The 8,338-nt window shown below is 34.9% G+C and overlaps 1 pseudogene; it reads right to left on the reverse strand.

Moving 5' to 3' along the window:
• Nucleotides 1-7,222: 7,222 nt before the first annotated feature.
• Nucleotides 7,223-8,338, reverse strand: LOC125809014 (uncharacterized; annotated as a pseudogene).

The raw sequence follows: 8,338 nt of genomic DNA on the forward strand, positions 1-8,338 counted from the left end.
AAGCCTCAATTCTCCGATTTTCGGATTGGAATAAAGAGGAGTAATGCTTCCTAGCACGGGATAAAAAATAAGACTACTTAGATCAGAATAGTATTCATAGAAATGATCTAACGTAGAGTAGGATTGATTGTGGAAGAGATTCATTGACAACAGTAAAAAGATGGGCGTTTGATTCCAATACAATAGGTGTCTACTAGTGCAAGTCTTAGCTGAATATCGTTATTGATGATGAGTGAGTAGGTGGAGTTAGGTGCACCTTTCACCGGTGGGAAGTAATGAGGCTAGTCTCCTCATTCCCTTCTATATGAAGAAGTAGTGGGAATGCATGTGTTATTGAATAACTGCTTAATTAGTTCATTTACTTTTAAAGTATACGATTTTTTGAGTGGCAAACTATGAAATTAAGAACATTATTTTTCCTTTAATCAAGTTCTCATTATTCAACTTAATTAGATTTAGTTCTCCAAATTGTAAAATGGAAAAAAACAAGGACAAATTACTTAACTACACTCCTTTACTTACCTTAATATCCATTTATCCCTACTTATTTCAAAAATTTCAAAAATCCCTTATTTACCTATGTATCCCGTGCACAACGCTATGTATCCCGCTATGTGAAATGTATCAAACGCTATGTATCCCGTGCACAACGCTATGTATCCCGCATGTATCCCGTGCACAACGCTATGTATCCCACATGTATCCCGTGCACAACGCTATGTATCCCGCTATGTAAAATGTATCAAACCTAATGTATCCCGTGCACAACGCTATGTATCTCGCAAACATCATTTTTAAGGGATTTTTGGTAAATAGAAAACTAGAAGGGATAGGATGTTATTTAGTAGTTATAATATGTGGTTCCTATAATTTATACAAAAAACAAATACATAGTTAAGTTATCAGATATAAAACAAACTAATTAGCTCCCCCTTCCCATTTACATCTCTATCCACTAAACTAATTACAAAATTCTATGCATAATTAGTGACATTAGTAGTCTAATTATTTATTTTTAGATATTTATATTAGTCTAATATAGTTAATTGATATTTTATCTTAAAATAAAATAAAGACAAAAATAAAAGAAGAGAAAAGGACAAAAATATAAAAAGAAGATAAACTAACCACGAAAAAAGGAAAAAAGAAATTAAGAGAAAAAAAGACAAAACGAAAAATAAAATTAAAAAAAGGATTAAAAGAAAGAACAAAAAAAAACAGCTAGGCCTAAAGAAAGAAATGTCGTGTACGACTTGAATTGACAACCGCAAGGAAATTTGTAGGCATATATAAAGATAGTAACAATGAAATACGATCGCTAAATAGATACAAGTAGGTATAATTTATGATCTTTAAAAAATAATAATTTAAAGATAGGGTGTAATGTGAATTGAGAAATGATTAAAAATAAAATGGAGGAAAATAAAATATTATTTTTCTCTCATTGACGAGGAAGATGGAAAATTTTTGTGCTTATATATAGAATTACTTCTGATTAGAGCAGTCAAAATGGGTTAGCCCAACCCAACTCAATCCAACCCTAACGGGTTAGAGAGTTAAATGTGTTGGGACGGGTTGACCCTTTTAATTTAAGGGCTTATAAAATAGCAGCTCAACTCAGCCCTAAGCGGGCCACGGGTTGGGATGGGTTGGCCCTTCAACAAAAAAATAAATAATATTACTCTCTTAGAAAGAGTATCTAAGAGTATTGAACGTTGACGTCTATGAACACAACATCAATACATACAAATTTTCATTTATGAATCACACTTCGGTGAATACTTACAAAAGTACATTTATGAATCACACACTTCGGTGAATACTTACAAAAGTACATTTATGAATCACACACTTCGGTGAATACTTACAAAAATACATAATAGTCAACGTAAATTTAGCGGAAAAATGTTGATCATTCCACCATTCCTCCCACAAAAAACTAGCTAGTTTAAAAGACTTGATTTTCTAAAATATTTATTGATAAAAACTTTATAAATAAAACACTACTAAAAATATAATCTAAAAAATATTTTTAAATATTCATAGCCCATGGGCTGGCCTCTGAGGCTTGTGGGTTGGGACTACGAGGCTAGCGGGTCAAATGAGGTTGGGCTAAAAAGCCTCGTTCCTAAATGGGCCAAAAAAATTAGGCCCAAACCCATTTAATTCAAGGGTTGGGTTAGGCCGGCCTAGCGGGCCAAACCCATTTTGACAGCTCTACTTCTGATTGATTGATAAAATTTTGTTCTTTTTCTGATATTAATTTATGTGGAATTTAATTTAAAATTCATGAATATTTACTTTCCTACAGTTTACACGATTTATTTAGAATTTGCGAAATTTTTTGAAATGAAAAGATATTACCTTTTGTGAACAGGCGTGTTCGCACCTACATTTTGACTACTCTATATATACGTTATGATATTCAAGATGCAATAAGAACGGCTAAAAATGTTATGTATAAAGTAGAGTCTCATCACATATGATGAAGAATTGAAGGCATAGTATCGTTAGACAATTACTCTCTAGTGAAATTATCACATTAATTAACTACATAAAGTCAAAGAATAATGTGCGAGTATCACTTACCAAAGGCCTAACTAGAGAAGGGTTATGGCCGAGAACAAGTCATCATAATGGTAACTTTACCTAGCTGGAGATTTCAAAATCTAGCTTCAAAGAGATCTAACAACGTTATGAATGACGGTTCAACATTGTCACTAAATTAAATCCATTCTCATTATACGACAATGTTTAGAAAACAAGGAAACAAATTTTTAATGATTTATAAATTTGACATGACATGATCAAACAATGTATCTACGGGTCACACATTTCGAAATCACCTATGTGAGTGTGAAGTATAAGCCACTTAAAGGAGAATTAGTGAAAGGTCAATTCTCTATATACACATGAAATAATGTGGTGTTCATGACTAAAACGAACACAACAATGAGAATCAAGAACAATTAAATGTTAATTGTGTGACATATGTTATTTAGGGATCAAAGCTCGACGGTTTAAGGATATCAAATTTACCGATTGATCAAGTATACCCAGTGTATGTTCACAACGAAAAAATTAAAAGGGAAAATAACTTTAACCAAATGCGATTAATCCTTACTATCATGCATATTTTTCATGCATACTTTCACAATATAGTCATTTCCCATTCATGTGAAAGATTGTTGAGTTTCACTTGTTGATCCTTCAAATTTCAATATCGTTTGTTGGAGTTGTTTCGTATTTTAATTTGGAGTACTTTTGTCCAATTATTTGTAAATAGAGAAAGGTCTAAATAGAGATTGAATTATAACCAATTCAATTGAAATTCTTGCAGCACTTTCTACGCATGAAATATATCTAAATGTTCAATAAAATATATGATAGATCTGTCTAGATTCAATTTTAATTAACTTCCAAAGGTACTTATATAAATAAATAAAGGTTACTCATAACATTTTTTTTTTTCCCACATCGTTTGTGAATGATGACTTTTGTTAATATATATAATGATGACATAACACATCTAAATGCCGAGCCTTGTAACGTGGGCTTGTAACCTAAGTGGGGGCAACAATGTGGTGGGATGTTAGGCTGTTCTTGATGGCTGGACTTTGGTTGGCATTAGTCTGGCCTGCCCTATCCAAGCACGGAGTTGAGTCACGTGGTCCAGACGAAAGTATGGGCTGCTTGGCTCTTAGAGTGGGGTGGACTACGTGAGGCTGGTTTCACAGAGCAACGAACAGCTCCCGCTCTGTGCAGTGGAAGGATAATGAGCCAGTGCTCTTCAAGTTCAACAAAAACCTGATTAGCTGCTTAATTAAACCACCACTTTTTTTCATTAATAATTGGCTTGGCCAAGTTTACCATTCAAGCTTGTTGAAAGAGTATGCATATTTTAATAGGCAGAAAACTCTACTATACTTTCCTTTTGAAGTTCTTTGAATTTGAAGCTTCTCTCACTATGAATTCATGTCAAAACTTGTGTTATCTAGTAGTAGTAAACCATGTCCCCCCCCCCCCCCCCCTTAATAATGGCTATGACTTTATAAATATAGATTTATTCCTTTTTACTTGGTAGCATTCACAATGTAGTCCTAGGGGGTTTGAGAGTTTTGTGTAAGGGGAAAATTTGTGAGATACATATCTTACGTTAACAGTTGTGTGCACCTCTTTTTATTCCAAGCGAATTGTGTGAGGTTATTTCTCTCGATATTGTGTACTCTAGCTTTAATATAATGGATTGTTCATCTCCTCATGTGGTTGACCGAACCACGTTAAATGTTTGTGTCTCGTTTGATATGTTTCTCGTGTGTCTTCTTATTCATGATCTTTATTGAGATTTCTTTTGTTAGCTTCCACAATGACACTTGATTATTTTGGTCCTAACAATTTCATGCTATATCACACAGAAAATAGTTACATCAACTGCTTTTAAAGCAATATAATTAAGCTCATAATTCGTTTCACTTGTTAAACCTTCGAAGTAAAATAGCGTTTGCTGAAGCTGTTTTGTGTTTTAGTTTGGAGTATTTTGGTCCAATTTTTGGCAAATAGAGTGGGGTGGACAGCGTGAGGCTGGTTTTACATAGCAACGAACAGCTCCAGCTTTGTGGAAGGATAACGAGCCGGTCCAGATGGAAGTATGGACTGCTAGTCTCTTAGAGTGGGGTGGACAACGTGAGGCTGGTTTTACATAGCAACGAACAGCTCCTGCTTTGTGCAGTGGAAGGATAACGTGCCAGTCCAGACGGAAGTATGGACTGCTTGTCTCTTAGAGTGGGTTGGACAACGTGAGGCTGGTTTTACATAGCAACGAACAGCTCCTGCTTTGTGCAGTGGAAGGGTAACGAGTCCGGTGCTCTCCAAGTCAACAAAAACCTAATGGGCTGCTTAATTAAATCACCACTTTTTTTTTCAAAGCTTAATTAAACTCATTATGTGAATAAATGAATTCATATAAGAGTTTTCAGAGCATTTTAGAAGCTTGTTGAAGCAGTATGTAAATTTACTAGGCAGAAAACTCTACTGTTTTCCTTTTTAAGTTCTTTAAATTTGAAACTTCTATCACCATTAAATCATGTTAAAACGTGTGTTAGTAGTAGTAAATTACACCATGTTGTTTGCTATTATTATACAGAAAATAGTATTAGCAATTTAATTAAGAGGAAATATATTTTAATTGTACTCTGGATTGTTTGAGATTAATGTAACCGGGAACATGTAACAAGATTAAGCCTTAAGCATGTAGATGAGTGTTTTGTTGTCGGTGGTCGGTCCTAACGCTTCGATTTTTGGATGGGAATAAAGACTTACATATTCATACTGATGCATCAATATGTGCCATTGAATGTATGTCAACGAAATAAGGGCCTCTTGATCACTTCATCTACTTTTAGGGTATGTCATGGATTTTTAGCCACCATTTGAAAAGTAGTAGTAAAATAGCCACACTTTTAACACAAAAATAAAATTTAGATAAAATCCTCATGCTTAAACTATTGAAGAACTTATGAATGTTTGAACCTCATTTATTGTTACTTGATTTTGAACTTAAAATTTTTGAACTCAAAGAATTGTTCCTAGTTTTGAACTTATAAAGATTTGAACCCTAAGAATCGATCATCTGGTCTGAAACTCCGATAAGCATTTGCACCCCATGATTCTTTCCTTGAGTTTCACTTGTTAATCCTTCGAATCCAATAGCGTTTGTTGAAGGTTTTTCGTGTTTTAGTTAGGAGCTTTGATTATGTTGTAACTTGTAACTTGTAACCAATTCAAATGGAATTTCTTGTAGCACTATCTATGCATGAAAGATATCTAAATGTTCAAGCAATAATGTAAATCTGACTAAATTCTATATTTTAATTAACTTCTAAAGGTAATCTTACTAATAACATGTTTTGTTCCCACATCGTTTGTAATCAATGACTTTTGTGAATACATATAATGATATAACATGACTTTTCAATGCCGAGCCGTGTAACGTGGGCTTGTAACCTAAGTGGGGGCAACAATGTGATGGGATGTTAGGCTGTTTCAGATGGCAGGGCTTCGGTTGGCATTAGTCTGGCCTGCCCTATCCAAGCATGGAGTTGAGTCATGTGGTTCAGACGAAAGTATGGACTGCTTGTCTCTTAGAGTGGGGTGGACTGCGTGAGGCTGGTTTCACAGAGCAACGAATAGTTCCCGCTCTATGCAGTGGAAGGATAACGAGTCAGTGCTCTCCAAGTCCAACAAAAACCAGATGGGCTGCCTAATTAAACCACCACTTTTTGCCCTATCCAAGCATGGAGTTGAGTCATGTGGTTCAGACGAAAGTATGGACTGCTTGTCTCTTAGAGTGGGATGGACTGCGTGAGGCTGGTTTCACAGAGCAACGAATAGTTCTCGCTCTATGCAGTGGAAGGCACTACTAAAAAAACTGTAAAAAGAGACTTAAAAAAGAGACCTCATGAGGTCTCTTTTCTGAAAAAAGAGACCTAAAAAGAGACCTCAACGGTAGGTCGATATAATGTAGGTGACTTTTTTGTAGAGACCTCATGAGGTCGCCAAACAGAGACCTCACGACGTCACTAATAAATTTTCCAATTTTTTTTTAAAAAGAGACCTCATTAGGTCGCAATTTCATAATTTACATTTGTTTTATTTTTAATAAAGGTGGCCTCATGAGGTCACTATTATATTATTTATTTTTATTTTATATTTAAAAAGAGAGACCTCACAAGGCCGCTTTATCTCATAGCCTAAAAAATGAAATTGCCAAAAAGAGACCTCGTGAAGTCTCTTTACTACATTTCTAAAAAATAAACTGCAGAAAAGAGACCTCCTGAGGTCTCTCTACTGTATTTCTAAAAAACAAAATGCAAAAAAGAGACCTCATGAGATCTCTTTTATGAAATTTCTGGAAAATAAAATGCAAAGAAGAGACCTCTTTTTCTGGAAAAAAGCTAACAGCTTGTAACTGTTTTTGCAGCTGCTCATCACCGTCATATTAATTCAATACCTTTTTAATTAGCTAAATCAAGCTCAAAGAGTTTCCAACAATCAACTAATACAACACATTTACTAAATATTCTCTTATCAACTCAATATGCAACTCACCTTCAACGTAATCCGAAATTGAACGAAAAATCATAAAATCCATAAGTTATATAATAGGATTTCAATGTTATCATGCATTCACAAAAAAAATAAGTCCCATAAAAAAGTCATAAAGTAAAGAACTTAGATTATCTATTACAACTCTAAACTTCACTAATGTGGTAGTGTGTTTGCCACATGATCCTCATCTTCTTCATCACTACTAGACTCATCTGTCATATTTCTTTGTTGACCATAGACTGGATATCGAGTAGGTTGAGACCGAGAGGGTTGAGGAGGGAAAATGACGTCATTGGAACAAGGGGGAATCCCTCCTGAAGCAAGTAATGCATCTAATTGAGCCTTAAGACCCTCATACTCTATGTCCCTGCGCCTTTCCCTAGCCCACGAGTCTTGGACTTGGCTAGATAGCTCAGCTATCTTTTGCTCCATAGCTAAATTTTTCTTCATCGATTCATCATCATAGGAACTACTTAGGCCTTCAAACTCAGAATGATATTCACAAAAGGTTTGTTGTGGCATGCCATAGGCATACTCATATCTACTCGGCCCACCAATCAAGTCTAGCCACACTCTCTCAGCCTGTTTTTGGGTAAGTGTCATACCTCAATTTCTTCTGGTTAAGTTTGTTGTAAATCCTCCAAAACTTGAAGATATCGATTTTAAATTGAATGGTATTATTATTAGAATATAAATTTAGAAAGCAAGTAACTATTAGTTTAAATTAGAGGCTTACATAGGTCAATTCAGCTCGCGGCTCAACCCACACGTCTGGATCTTCGAGATTTTTCTTCTTTCTTATGTGTGTTGCCCTGAATGCCTCAGTCTAAGTTACCAATCTTCCTAGTTCCTTTTCCTACATATTGAACTAATTAAGTTATAATCAAGAGTAATTAAATATTAATACCTAAAATATATAAAAACTTACAGAAAAATGATACATACCAATTTCCTCCTCATACTTCCTTGACTTTGAGCCCCACTTGTGTGTAGAGAACCACCCTTAGTAGATGGTCTAGCCTTCTTACCGATCTCACTCATTTGCTTAAATCTTGGATCCTTCGCCCTTAACAATATCTGGTTTTTCATAATTCAAACATTGACATTTATTACAAGGACACTTAAGCACACCATTACGTTGAAAAAGTTCTAGTGTCTTTGCATACTCCACAAAACCAGTGACGCCTTCTACAAATTCAGGTCTTAGCCCCATTCGACCAAAATTAGTCAT

This window comes from Solanum verrucosum, unplaced genomic scaffold (genome assembly GCF_900185275.1).
Source record: "Solanum verrucosum unplaced genomic scaffold, falcon-dt-bn FXZP01000699.1, whole genome shotgun sequence".
NCBI lineage: Eukaryota > Viridiplantae > Streptophyta > Magnoliopsida > Solanales > Solanaceae > Solanum > Solanum verrucosum.